We start from the raw sequence: 14800 nt of genomic DNA, 5'->3' as shown, positions 1-14800 counted from the left end.
CATATTGTAGTTTATAAACCGAGCTGAGAAATCCATGCACGTATAATTTGTTTTGTCTGATATGGGCTGCACACACTCCTTCTAGGGCCACATCCCACTTATTCAAATCCAAAGAGCTGTGGCATAGATTGGCAGAGCCAAAGTTGAGGGATCCTATTGCAGGAGCAGAAATACCAGCAGAATTTAGCCAGCTAAAGCCAGGCAACCCACCAAAGATCGTTGATAAGCATCCACTGCTTGTTCAGTTAGGACCATCCTAGTGTTAGAAAATTAGCTTGTATGATTACCTGGAGCAGAGTGGGAAGAATTTCAGTGGATCTACGCACCAGCTTACATTAGTAAGCCAAGCTGGCTAGTCTAGCATGAGCAGAGCCTAAACTGCAGACCTACATGGCTCAGATTTCAGATTATCAAGTCAACCAGAGTGTTCACCCTGTTCTAAACTTCTATTGCTAGGCCAAAGTAACCCTGCTTACTTCCTTGCCACATACATGCCCCTCACCATCCCAGGAAGATGGACATTATTTCGTCAGACAATTGACAAGCAAGAGTTTGAACACCGACATGGCATAAAGAACGCATCAGGAGCTCTTCACAGCATTACGACGAGCAGCACAATTCAGCACAAAATGGGAGAACACACTGCCACCATCCCCCTGACCACAACATGGACCTGCACTAGACCTAATCCAACATTTTAGTGCAGAACCTCAGCAGTATTTGCTTGTTTCTCCTCAACCTAATCACCGAACCCTGAATGTATACGAGCCAATGTTTTCATACTAGACCTCCAGTTGACATCTTCCAGCAGCTGTTGTCCCAAGTCTCAGTTTCCTAATCAGCTGCACAAGAAACTGCTTTCAGCTTAGTGCACAAGGCAACACTCAAACATCAGCCACCTCTATGTTCTTGACATTAAAATCTAATGCCACATACCAGACTTGCACTTTGCTAACTGCTTAACTCAGATCTCATACAAGGGACTTTGACAAAGATGTGCCTACTGATGCCTGGCTTCCCTCCAGGGCACTCACTGATGAGGCCTCAATATACACAAGTCTCTGTATATTGGAGCCTGCCCTGAAATTATATCCTATTTTTGCCACATGCCTACCTCACAACTTGGTCCTGGATATCAAATGTGGACCAGAAAGCAGAAATGTGGATCAGGTCACCTATTGCATACCTAGGTAACCTGATCCACGAAGAGGAATTGTTTGGACATGAGCTACACACCACAAGCTTCGCCAGCTTTGGGATTTTCCCATCTTTGAAAAGACAGATCAAAGCACGGTGCCAAAGAAATTCAACCAGAATACATCAATATCCACCCCATACCGATGTGAACAACTAGACAAATGTCCTTGCATCATTATAAGTTATTTTTTTGAAGCAGAAAAGACCCATGTTTAAAGGAGTCCCTAACAGTTCGTGAGCTCCCAATTTCATTCAGATGCTAGAGTTTTGCCATTATGTCAAACATCATTGCTCAATTATCTAGAACAATTTTGAATCTTGAATACTTTAAGAAAGTTACATTTTTGGCTGGGTTTTTTTGGCCCCACTTGCTCAATGCAATGCAGCTTCTGTATTTTAGATTATTAATGTCTTCACTGGCCCCGATATCTAGATATTTTTTTGAGAGTGGAGAGCAAGTCTAGGATAAAGTGAAAACCTTGCGGAAAATTGTTATAGCCACGGGATCTATTACAATATCAGATCTAGTTTGGACTTAACTTCTTTCAACAGATGATAAATATGTAACTGTAATTAGATACTTACAGTAGATACTAAACTAGCAACTTTGAAAGTAACTAATGCAATTGCTATGCTACAGTATTATTTTGCAGTTAAACCTTAGATATTCTTTTCTTGTACTTCCAGGGAGCTACCCGGCTAGATCCATCTCTGAAGATTCAAAAGCAGCCTATATGAATATCCCAAAACAGTAGATACGATATCGGTTTCAATCACCAACTGGCTAACTTAAATGGCCTACTTATTTCATGATAATTTTTTTTTAATGACACTACAGAAAACCTACTTGCATTTAGTTTTAAAACTAACCGGCATCAACAGTCACTTAAAGCAAAGTCTACGGGAATATTCCTTAATCAAACCACTGTTCTATTCAATATCGATGAATGATAAACTCACCATTATCTTATAGCTGATGTACTGTTGCATTGCTAATGGCTAGATAGTGTTTATGACAGGTGTGTAAGTAATATAAGGTGCAATATTGCGACATGGTTTGCTTTGCTTTGATCCTTTTGAGATGATAAGTCTAATTAGTGGCAAGTCTTAATTCCTTCATCACTTAGTTGTTCGGAAAGTGAACTGTAGAGATTGGAAAAAGCTTTTAAGTTTCATGCTGCAGGTCAGAAGCATCCAGCAATACGTGATTGTCTTTATAAAAGAAAGACAGACAGTCAGGTTAGTCAGAGGCTAGATATTCCAATCAATATGGTATCAGCAGTGATCAACTTCCTTTAGTTTCCAATATTTGTTTTGAAGGGCAGCTATTTGCATAAAAATAGACAAGACACATGACTGATGCATATCAAAACACATTTTATTATTTTTTTATTACTGATGTAAACCCACAAATTGGATCTCTTTCTCCATTAGGTCACATCTTCACAAAACAATCAGGGTCTCCCTCAGTCCTCCCTCATGCCAACTAGCCCCTCACCCAAGTCTGCCACCCACTCTAAATCTAGGAACCCCATGTTTCTCATGCATCGCTTCCCTGCCTTCTCAAAGCTCATTTTGCCTACGAGAGCCATTTCTTGTTCCCTCAATCCTCTCAAGTGCCCTTTCTTGCCCCCAAGCTATCTGGCATCACCAATGGGTTTCTTTCCTCAAGCACCATGTCCCTCCCCTTTAAAACTGCAATCACCTGCCTCAAAAAATTCTCCTTCAACCCATCCACCCTCTCCAAATATTGTTCCATCTCTAACATTCCTTTCCAACCCAACATCGTGACTGCCTTTACCAAAATGTGTGTGGGGGTGGATGTGTGGGTTTTGTGTCGTGCTTTCTGACATTACCCCTGAACAGCCTAGCTCTAATTTTAAGGTCATGCCCCCTTGTACTGGAGTTCCTCTCCTATTAAGTCCTTTCATCATCTTAAACACGTCAATTATCTACGGACCTAGAAATCTATCCAGCAGCAGCTTACTTTCTACATTCATGGGACTATATTTTACTTTTCATTAATGGAGATCTACGATGTGATGCAGACAATAATAGAAATGGAGACTCTGCTTTGGGTAGAGAGAGAAGAAAGCAGGTCTCTGATGGCCAAAACTACAAGAGTGCAAAATTCTTCATCTGAATGTTCATGATCCTCAAATATTTGAGGGGGAAATGAAAAACTCCCAAGTCTACACTGGCAAAAAACATGGACTACCCAGATTCAATTTGCATGGATCCACAAGAACAAACATAATTCTTGGTAGGAATCCAGGAGCACCCATGTTAAAAATATGAAGAAACGGAGTTTAGATGAACAAACAACAGATTGTGAATCTCAGGTTCGTTTAAAAAAAAAAGCCTGGTGCGAGTAGGAAGAAAGTAAAGGAAGATAATGCTCAGAAAATGTTTGCTACAGTGCATAGTGAATTGTCAATAATCAAAATGAATAATGCTAGACACTGATTGAAATGGAGTGTTCCAATGCCCACATGATGCTACTTAATATTCAACAACATTTTTGCAGATAGAAGATTTAAAAATCAAAAGGAATCTATAGCTAACATTTAAACGAAACATACTTTAAATGCTGTAGAGGAAGATTAGCAATCAAAAGGAATTGTTGTTAAATACTGAAATATCCTTTAGAATATTCAACAATGAACAGGAAGAATCCATTACAGCGTCACTTTCTATTTTGTATGTGATACAGTGCTACTAGCCAAAATAAATTGAATTGGCTAGTTGGAGTGTTGCTGTTACCACAGTTACAATTTAATGTAGCAAACTTGTTCCCCTCGCTCCAGCAACATCATGCAGGGCTAGTGATCTAGTTTGCCGACACGTACCTGCCTAGTAGGTTACACTATAAAACCTGATTAAAGAAACGTTTTTACAATTCTGCCATTAACAAGCTTCTAACGAGAATTAAAGAAGTGGTGGAGGAGAGGTTAATTAAGTACCTCGCTCCATCCCCCAATACAAGTAATGTTAATTTAAAAATCTGTTACCTCTTGATGTACCATTATTACTAATTTCCCTATCCATGATCTTCCACCAACTCAGCTGCCCCTCTGCAAGGAATCGCTCCGATTTCAGGTATCCAGATAGTAGCTAAATCTCTAAGGAACTCCATAAGAAGCTTTTATATTATTAGTGTTGCCAACTCTTAAAATATGGGCTCTTTACAGCTGGTGTAACTGTTTAAAATAAAAGTGCCGACCTTTGGAAATATGGCAGCACTGGCATCCTAATTTTGCTCAATCAACCCATCTCTCAACAGGTTCTTGGAGTTCCCAAAATTGGCCACTAAACATGCCAAGTCAGATTCAGCATTACAGATGTCGAGACACAGATGTTAGCCGTGGTAGCACTCCCACCTCGGAGTCAGAAGGTTATGGGTTCAAGTCCTACTCTATAAACTTAAGCACAAAATCTAGACTGACATTCCAGTGCAGTACGGAGGGAGTGCTGAACTGTCAGAAAGTGCTATCTTTCAGATGAGACATTAAACCGAGGTGCTGTTTGCCCTCTCAGGTGGTAAAAATCTCATGGCACTATTTCGAAGCGGATTACAGGAATTCTCACCAGTGTCCTGGCTAATATTTATCCCTCAGCCAACATCACAAACAGGTTATCAGATATCACTTTGCTGTTTGCTCGACCTTGCTGTACGCAAACTGGCTGTCATGCTTCCTAAATTACAACAGCGACTACACCTCAAAAGTACTTAATTGGCTTTAAAGCACTTTGAGACACCCTTAAGTCATAGAAACATAGAAAATAGGTGCAGGAGTAGGCCATTCGGCCCTTCGAGCCTGCACCGCCATTCAATGAGTTCATGGCTGAACACTCAACTTCAGTACCCAATTCCTGCTTTCTCGCCATACCCCTTGATCCCCATAATAGTAAGGACTACATCTAACTCCTTTTTGAATATATTTAGTGAATTGACCTCAACAACTTTCTGTGGTAGAGAATTCCACAGGTTCACCACTCTCTGGGTGAAGATGTTTCTCCTCATCTCGGTCCTAAATGGCTTACCCCTTATCCTTAGACTGTGACCCCTGGTCTGGACTTCCTCAACATTGGGAACATTCTTCTGCATCTAACCTGTCTAAACCCGTCAGAATTTTAAACGTTTCTATGAGATCCCCTCTCATTCTTCTGAACTCCAGTGAATATAAGCCCAGTTGATCCAGTCTTTCTTGATAGGTCAGTCCCGCCATCCCGGGAATCAGTCTGGTGAATTCGCTGCACTCCCTCAATAGCAAGAATGTCCTTCCTCAAGTTAGGAGACCAAAACTGTACACAATACTCCAGGTGTGGCCTCACCAAGGCCCTGTACAACTGTAGCAACACCTCCCTGTCCCTGTACTCAAATTCCCTCGCTCTGAAGGCCAACATGCCATTTGCTTTCTTAACCGCCTGCTGTACCTGCATGCCAACCTTCAATGACTGATGTACCATGACACCCAGGTCTCGCTGCACCTCCCCTTTTCCTAATCTGTCACCATTCAGATAATAGTCGGGCTCTCTGTTTTTACCACCAAAGTGGATAACCTCACATTTATCCACATTATACTTCATCTGCCATGCATTTGCCCACTCACCTAACCTATCCAAGTCACTCTGCAACCTCATAGCATCCTCCTCGCAGCTCACAGTGCCACCCAACTTAGTGTCATCCGCAAATTTGGAGATACTACACTTAATCTCCTCATCTAAATCATTAATGTACAATGTAAACAGTTGGGGCCCCAGCACAGAACCTTGCGGTACCCCACTAGTCACTGCCTGCCATTCTGAAAAGAACCCATTTACTTCTACTCTTTGCTTCCTTTCTGCCAACCAGTTCTCAATCCACGTCAGCACACTACCCCCAATCCCATGTGCTTTAACTTTGCACATTAATCTCTTGTGTGGGACCTTGTCGAAAGCTTTCTGAAAGTCCAAATACACCACATCAACTGGTTCTCCCTTGTCCAGTCTATTGGAAACATCCTCAAAAAATTCCAGAAGATTTGTCAAACATGCTTTCCCTTTCACAAATCCATGCTGACTTGTACCTATTATGTCACCACTTTCCAAATGCGCTGTTATGACATCCTTAATAATTGATTCCATCATTTTGCCCACTACCGATGTCAGACTACAATTCCGTTTTCTCTCTCCTTCCTTTTTTAAAAAGTGGGGTTACATTGTGATGTCAACGTGCGCACCGTGTGATGTCATGAAAGTCAAGTTGTTTCTATCTATCATTGACCACTGCACTTGCATTAAACAGTGACACAGCCACTCATACATGCACGGATTTATTGGATTTTTGATGCAGGAGTGTCTCTACATGGAAACTGGTTCTGATTGTATACAACGCAGGACAGTGGCATACTTGAGTTGCTTTGCTGTGACCTGGAATAAAAGGTCAATATCCAAGCCAGTGTGTCAAGTGAGACCCTTTTCAAGTTTAGTAGCACCTGAATACACAAAAGAACCAGCCCAAGTGCAGCAACAGCAGGATACAAAGCAGAACCAGTCCAAATGTAGCAGCAGCTAGATACGCAGTAGAATCAGCCCAAATGTCAATATAAATTGTGTTCATGTTTCCCACATGACACTTGCATCCTGAAAAATCAGCAGCCCATCTCCCTGTAGAGACAGAACCAAAATGACAAGTTTTCAGAGAAAACAAGTTAGAATAAAGAGTGCCCAAGATTTTCACATGATTTAACAATGAGTGGAAAACAGGCTGGTCAAGAACACTCCTTCAACACCTTATTTAAAAGCAACATGAGCAGTAATCAGCTTATAAAAACGTTGCACGAAATTACGCAGTCCAAAAATAAGAAAGCATGTATTCAATGGTAAACGAAAAAGTGTTTCTTAAAGCTACAGTATATTTTGTTGAATGCTTCTATGCATTTTTGAAACATGAATTTTGAATTTGGCTAAAGTTAACTTCTGGCGTAAACCCGAAGCAGGAATTTATATAAAGTTCTTATAATGCAACATTTTAAATTGAACAGTGGAAGGAGGAAACCAAGTTATATTTTCAATTTGAGTGCATAAAACACATATGTAATTCACTGATTTGCAAAAGGTTTGATGAATGCTGCTCAATTTAATGCATCACTTATATTCAAACTCACAAATGGGTCTTACCATGCCAGTTTGAAAATAATCCAGAAAACAGCTATGCAGAGAATTTAGTGTTCCAATGAGGTGGCAAAATGCTAAGATGCAGGTTCGTATCCATTATTCCATTTAAAGAGATGGGGAGAGGAAGGGGAGGGAAGGCAGGGAAAAGAATACCGGAAGCCACTTTTGTGCATGTAACACCTTATTACAGACCAACATTGGCAAAAACCTGAAGCCAGGGTCCCTGTCAGTCCTTCAACCAGACAGTGCATGCCATGGAAAGATTCGAGAGATAAAATTGATTTTTTTTTCAAAAAGCCAAAAATCGCTAGTTATAAAAACAAAAATTACTTGCAAGTGACCTTATTCCATCCAGATGCAAGAGCATAACGGGCAGTCTGGGCATGTCTAATTTCATAAGGAATCTAGTATTTTAAGTGAGGTTGGCATTTTAAGTTTGAAATCTATTGAGTTAACAAGAAAACCTTCATGTACATACAGTGCAAGTTTTACTACATATTATAGTGGTTACAAATCAGCTAGTGAAAGGTAAAACTACCACCTTCCAAGTAACAGCATGTGTTCTGTATAAAGGATTGTATAGAGAAAATATAAACATTTTTACACTTGGCAGAAGTTGAGAAAAGAAAACACTAGAATTAGGAATTACCTGTACTTAGAAACTACCTTGAATAAAATTACTGAAACGAATAATTTGAGCTCATGACAAAAAAAATTAATTTGTCTACACCGCTTTATGAATTGACTTAAAACCAATACCTAAAGGCCGAATGTATTAAAATGATTAAGGCCTTCATTTAAGAATTAATAGTTAAAAATTCGAGTCCGCATGCAACAGAGAAAAAAGGGCAATGGTCATGTATTAGATGGAATATATTTGGATTTTCAAAAGGCCTTCGATAAGGTAGACTCTTGACTAAGGTCAGAGCCTATGGAGTCATAGGACAGCAAGGATTCCAAACTGGCTACAAAACAGGGAGTAGGGGTTAAGGGTTGCTACTCAGACTGGCAAAAGGTGGGAAGTTGTGTTCCACAGGGGTCACTGTTCACAATTTACATGAATAAGATTTGGATTCAGGAATCACAAGTACAGTTTAAAAACTTGTGGATGACACCAATGTGAGGTGTAGTTAATATAAAAAGGAAGAATGCGACAAAATACAGGAAGACATTAGTAAACTTGCAGAATGGTCGTGCAATTCGCAAATGAATTTCAATATAGTTAATTGTGAAGTGGTGCATTTTGGTAGGAGAATAAGGAGGCCACATACTGCTTGGATAATAAGAGTCTGAATGGGGTAGAGGAGTAAAGGGATCTAGGGGTACAGACACACAAATCACTAAAAGTAGTAACACAGGTTAATAAGGTAATAAAAAAGCAAACCAAGCACTGGGGTTCATTTCCAGAGGGAAAGAATTAAAAAGCAGTGAAGTTATGCTAAATTTGTATAGAACTTTGGTTCGACCACATTGAGTACTGTGCACAGTTCCTGTCTCCATGTTATAAAAAAAAGATAGAGCCATTGGAGAAGGTGCAAAAAAGATTCACATGGTTGACACCAGAACCGAGAGGATATATTCATCAGGAAAGGCTGAATACGCTGGAGCTCTTCTGTAGAAGAGAAGGCCGAGGGGTGACCAGAGATCTTAAGATAATGAAAGGTTGATAGGGTAGATAGAGAAATGTTTCCACGTGTGAGTGTTTAAAACTAGTGGACATAAATATAAGATAGTCACTAACAAATCCAATAGGCAATTCAGGATAAACTTCTGTACCCAAAGAGTGGTAAGAAGGTGGAACAGGGAGCAGTTGAGGCAAAAAGCATAGATGTATTTAAGGGGAAGCTAGATAAACTTTGAAGGAGAAAGGAATAGAAGATATGCTAATAGGGTTAGATGAAGTAGGGAGAGAGGAGGCGGCTCATGTGGAGCACAAACACCGGCATAGACCAGTTGCGCCAAATGGCCCGCTTACGTGCTGTACACGCGATGTAACTTGATGCACGGTTATAAATATTTTGTTTCCTTAATACAACTGTTGGAAATGCTATTCATTTCAACTGTCAACCAAGAAAGATTTCAACTATGAAACAGGTTTTAAATAGCAAAAATGTCCTGTCCAACCAGCAGGACAGACCCACCCAAGGTGGCGGCACAGTGGTATACAGTCGGGAGGGACTGGCCCTGGGAGTCCTCGACATTGACTCTGGGCCACATGAAGTTTCATGGCTTCAGATCAAGCATGGTCAAGGAAACCTGCTGATTACCACCTACCGCCTTCCCTCAGCTGATGAATCAGTATTCCTCCATGTTGGACACCACTTGGAAGAAGCACTGAGGGTAGCAAGGGCACAGAATGTACACTGGCTGAGGGACTTCAATGTCCATCACCAAGAGTGGCTCAGTAGCACCACTTCTGCCAGAGTCCTGGAGGACTCCACCACAATTCGAGTCCCTCCTTCATCTTTGAGCGGTCCTACCTCTCTGATTATTCTTTATTAAAAAGCCAGAGATATTTTCTTCTGTATGATCCACTAGCCTTTTTACAGATTCTTATGGCCCTTCTAATCTCCATTTCACCTCTCCACTACATTTTCTATACTCATGATTATCTTTAGTTCGCCCAAGTTTCATGCCTCCCTACATTTTAAGTTTAATTTTAATCTATTTATCCATCATACACTCTCCACAGGCCACCATTGTGGAGCAATGAAAATCAATGATGCACAAGTGGCCAGAACTGGAAGAATTCAGAAATTTGAGGGTTATAAAGCTAGAGAAGGTTACAGGGAGGGTTGAAGCCATGGAGAGATTTAAAAAATAAGACTGAGAATTTAAAAATCGAGGCACTGCCAGACCAGGAGCCAAGTCGGTCAGCAAGCGCACAGGTGATGAACGAGCAGGACTTGGTGCGAGTTAGGATATGGGCAGCAGAGCTTTGGATGAGCTCAAGTTCACAGAGGGTGCAAGGTGGGAAGCAGGTCATGACAACATTGGAATAGTTGAGTCTATTTTAGGCTTCAGAGTGTAATGTGTGATAATATTCTTAGGATGTGTAAAATCATGGGCAGAGAATGTGTACAAATTATACAATGTTTAAATTTATTAAATACTATTCAATGTGTTTTTTTTTTAAAACAAACAGGTTACATGCATAAGTCTTATTCAACAAACTCAATTCAACAGCGATCAGATCGGCTTTTGATTATCGATGCACTAATTTTATAAACCGTCAGGAGCTCCATCTGACCTATCATGGCACTTGCAACATTCCATTCTCTGGCCCGGTCAAGGAGCTATTCTCATCAATCCCAAGAAAAATAGGCATCATTTAATCGGTATTGCCCTTCCAAGCGAAAGATAGACTGCTGAAAGTACTTGTGCGGCCCAGTTACAATATCTACCTTTAGCTAATCTCTTTTCTGGAAGAGATGCGCAATGGCATATTTTTTTAATCAAAAAACTTTCTCCTCATTCTCAGAAGTTACTACAGGACTGTATGACCTTAAAATTAATTTGTTGTAATGTTAAGTCACCATGGATATCTTGGAAAACAAGATATCAGACAATGAATTTTGTTGGGATTAAAATGCAGGACTACCTTATGAACTGCTGGAGCAACAAAAAAAGTGATCACAACCTTCAACTGTCATAAGCAGTCCAGTAGTAAGGATACTGCACCACCCTATTTGGTCACTTCATTCAAATCAAGAGGTCTTGAGAAAACATTCAAATTTACAAATAATGTCAATCCACCCATTTGTAGCCATCCAAGTGATTGTCGAGGGATTTAACTGTCAAACCTCATTGACCAATGAAATGAAATTGCTAGGACCAATGATCTCTGGTAACATCTTCTCATTGATGCCTGCTAAGACTGTTCCTGTCAATGCAAGTTATTTTTGATCTCGCACATGGCAGCAGTCACTGACAGATCATGCTCACCAGATCACAATCTGGGACCTGGCCTGCACCCTTCTCTCCTCTAATCTGACTCTACCCTACTGGACAAAAGCCTTGCCCCCATTCTCCAGACAAAATATCAGCTACTTTACAAAACTGTTGGACATCCATTTTTTAAATCTGCATAATAAGATTACAACACTTTTCCAGAGGGAAAATACAATATAGGTATTTGGGATCAATACTTTCAACAAAAAAAAATAAAAATTGACTAGTTTGGTACTGTTTACCTTGGCTACAGTAACCACTGGTACAGGGTACATAAGAAATAGGGGCAGGAGTAGACCATTTGGCCCCTTAAGCCCGCTCCGCCATTTAATAAGATCGTTGCTGATCTGATCACGGACTGAGCTCCACTTCCCTGCCCGCTCCCCATAATCCTTTATATAAAAGTGCTACAATTTTGCTTTTGAGTTGTATAAACCAGGATGATTATTTGAGTGACAGAGAAGCATAGAAAATAGGTGGAGTAGGCCATTCAGCCCTTCGAGCCTGCACCACCATTCAATAAGATCATGACTGATCATTCCCTCAGTACCCCTTTCCTGCTTTCTCTCCACACCCTTTGATCCCTTTAGCCGTAAGGGACATATCTAACTCCCTCTTGAACATATCCAATGAACTGGCATCAACAACTTGCCGCGATAGGGAATTCCACAGGTTAACAACTCTTCGAGTGAAGAAGTTTCTCCTCATCTCAGTCCAAAATGGCCTACCCCTTATCCTTAGACTGTGTCCCCTGGTTCTGGATTTCCCCAACATCGGGAACATTCTTCCTGCATCTAACCTGTCCAGTCTTGTCAGAATCTTATGTGTTTCTATGAGATCCTCCCTCATCCTTCTAAACTCCAGTGTATAAAGGCCCAGTTGATCCAGTCTCTCATCTTATGTCAATCCAGCCATCCCGGGAATCAGTCTGGTGAACCTTCGCTGCACTCCCTCAATAGCAAGAACGTCCTTCCTCAGATTAGGAGACCAAAACTGAACACAATATTCCAGGTGAGGACTCACCAAGGCCCTCTACAACTGAAGTAAGATTTCCCTGCTCCTATACTCAAATCCCGTAGCTATGAAGGCCAACATATCATTTGCCTTCTTCACCACCTGCTGTACCTGCATGCCAACGTTCAATGACTGATGAATCATGACACCCAGGTCTCGTTGCACCTCCCCTTTTCCTAATCTTCCGCCATTCAGATAATATTCTGCCTTCGTGTTTTTGCCACCAAAGTGGATAACCTCACATTTATCCACATTTCCTGCATCTGCCATGCATTTGCTCACTCACCGAAACTGTCCAAGTCACCCTGCAGCCTCTTAGCATCCTCCTCACAGCTCACACCGCCACCCAGTTTAGTGTCATCTGCAAACTTGGAGATATTACACTCAATTCCTTCATCTAAATCATAATGTATATTGTCAAGAGCTGGGGTCCCAGCACTGAGCCCTGCGGCACCCCACTAGTCACTGCCTGCCATTCTGAAAAGGACCAGTTTATCCCGACTCTCTGCTTCCTGTCTGCCAACCAGTTCTCTATCCACGTCAGTACATTACCCCCAATACCATGAGCTTTGATTTTGCACACCAATCTCTTGTGTGGGACCTTGTCAAAAGCCTTTTGAAAGTCCAAATACACCACATCCACGAGTTCTCCCTTGTCCACTCTACTAGTTACATCCTCAAAAAATTCCAGAAGATTTGTCAAGCATGATTTCCCTTCCATAAATCCATGCGGACTTGGACCGATCCTGTCACTGCTTTCCAAATGCGCTGCGATTTCATTTTTAATAATTGATTCCAACATTTTCCCCGACTACTGATGTCAGGCTAACCGGTCTATAATTACCCGTTTTCTCTTTCCCTCCTTTTTTAAAAAGTGGTTTTACATTAGATCAGTTCCTATGGACTGGAGGGTAGCTAGAGTCGATAGACTGTTGGAAATTTATCACCAACGCGTCCACTATTTCTATGGCCACTTCCTTAAGTACTGTGAGATATAGTAGGCATTATTATATTATGTGGATGTGCATGTGGCTGGAGTTCTTCAACCATTTCTAAAAAGCATAAACTGGAATTGAAATAGCAATGCGCGAAACTTCCAACAGGAGGCAATAAAGATCAAATTTACAACATCTTGTATTTATATAGCGCCTTTAACGTAGTAAAACGTCGCAAGGCGCTTCACAAGAGTATTACAAAACAAAACATTTGACACCGAGCCACACAAGCAGAAATTGGGTATGATGACCAAAAGCTTGGTCAAAGATGTAGGTGTTAAGGAGTGTCTTAAAAAAAGGAGGAAAGGTAGAGGTTTAGGGAAGGAATTCCAGAGCTTAGGGCCTAGGCAACAGAAGGTACAGCGACCAATGGTTGAGCGATTATAATCAGGGATGCTCAAGAGGATAAAATTAGAGCACAAATATCATGGTGGGTTGTGGGGCTGCAGGAGATTACAGAGCTAGGGAGGGGTGAGGCCATGGAGGAATTTGAAAACAAGGATGCGAATTTTGAAATCGAGGCATTGCTTAATTGGGAGCCAATATAGATCAGCGAGCACAGGGGTGATGAGTGGGTGGGAAATGGAGAGTTGGAGCAAAGGCAGCCGAGTTTTGAATGACCTCAAGTTTACGTACGGTAGAATGTGGGAGGCCACCCAGGAGTGCATTGGAGTAGTCAAGTCTGGAGGCAACAAAGGCATGGATTAGGGGTCCAGCAACATACGAGCTGAGGCAAGGGTGGATATGGGCGATGTTACAGAGGTGGAAATAGGTCTTCTTAGTTATGCCAGGGATGTGTGATCGGAAGTTCATTTCAGGGTCAAATATGACACCAAGATTGCGAACAGGGTGGTTCATCCTCAAACAGATGTTAGGGAGAGGGATGGAGTCGGTGGCTAGGGAAAGGAGTTTGTGACGGGGACCGAAAACAATTGTTTCGGTCTTCCAAATATTTAATGAGAGAACATTTCTGCTCATCCAGAAATGGATGTCAACTTCAAGGACCGTGGAGGGTTCGAGAGAGGTGGTGGAGAGGTAGAGCTGGGAATTGTCAGCGTACATGTGGAAAGGGATGCTGTGTTTTCGGATAATGTCGCCAACAGACAGTATGTAGATGAGAAATAGGAGGAGGCCAAGGATAGATTCTTCGGACACCAAAGGTAACAATACGGGAGTGGAAAGAGAAACCATTGCAGGTGATTTTCTGGCTACGATTACAACAACTTGGATTTATATAGCGCCTTTCTTTAATGTAGTAAAACATCCCAATTAGATAGATAAGAATGGAACCAGGCAAGTGCAGTCCCGCCCAGCTGGACGACGCTGGAGAGGCATTGGAGGAAGATGGAGTGGTCAACCATGGCAAAGGCTGCAGACAAGTCAAGAAGCAAATGTGTGGGGGGGGGGGGGGGGGGGGGGGAAATAGTTTACCTTTGTCACAGTCACAAAGGATGTCATTTGTAACTTTAATGAAAGCCAATTTA

The 14800-nt window shown here is 41.4% G+C and overlaps 1 protein-coding gene and 1 non-coding gene across 5 annotated transcripts in view; both read right to left on the bottom strand.

Moving 5' to 3' along the window:
- Positions 1-14800, bottom strand: part of zfr (zinc finger RNA binding protein) — a 68297-nt gene that overhangs the window by 42426 nt on the left and 11071 nt on the right. The window lies entirely within an intron of this gene.
- LOC139252878 (small nucleolar RNA SNORA66) lies at positions 3928-4038 on the bottom strand. Its single transcript, XR_011591672.1, has one exon. It is a non-coding gene; the product is annotated as a small nucleolar RNA SNORA66 (small nucleolar RNA).

This window comes from Pristiophorus japonicus, chromosome 2 (genome assembly GCF_044704955.1).
Source record: "Pristiophorus japonicus isolate sPriJap1 chromosome 2, sPriJap1.hap1, whole genome shotgun sequence".
Classification (NCBI taxonomy): domain Eukaryota; kingdom Metazoa; phylum Chordata; class Chondrichthyes; family Pristiophoridae; genus Pristiophorus; species Pristiophorus japonicus.
The sequence above is the reverse complement of the archived record's forward strand: the minus strand, read 5'-3'. Positions and strand labels throughout refer to the sequence as shown.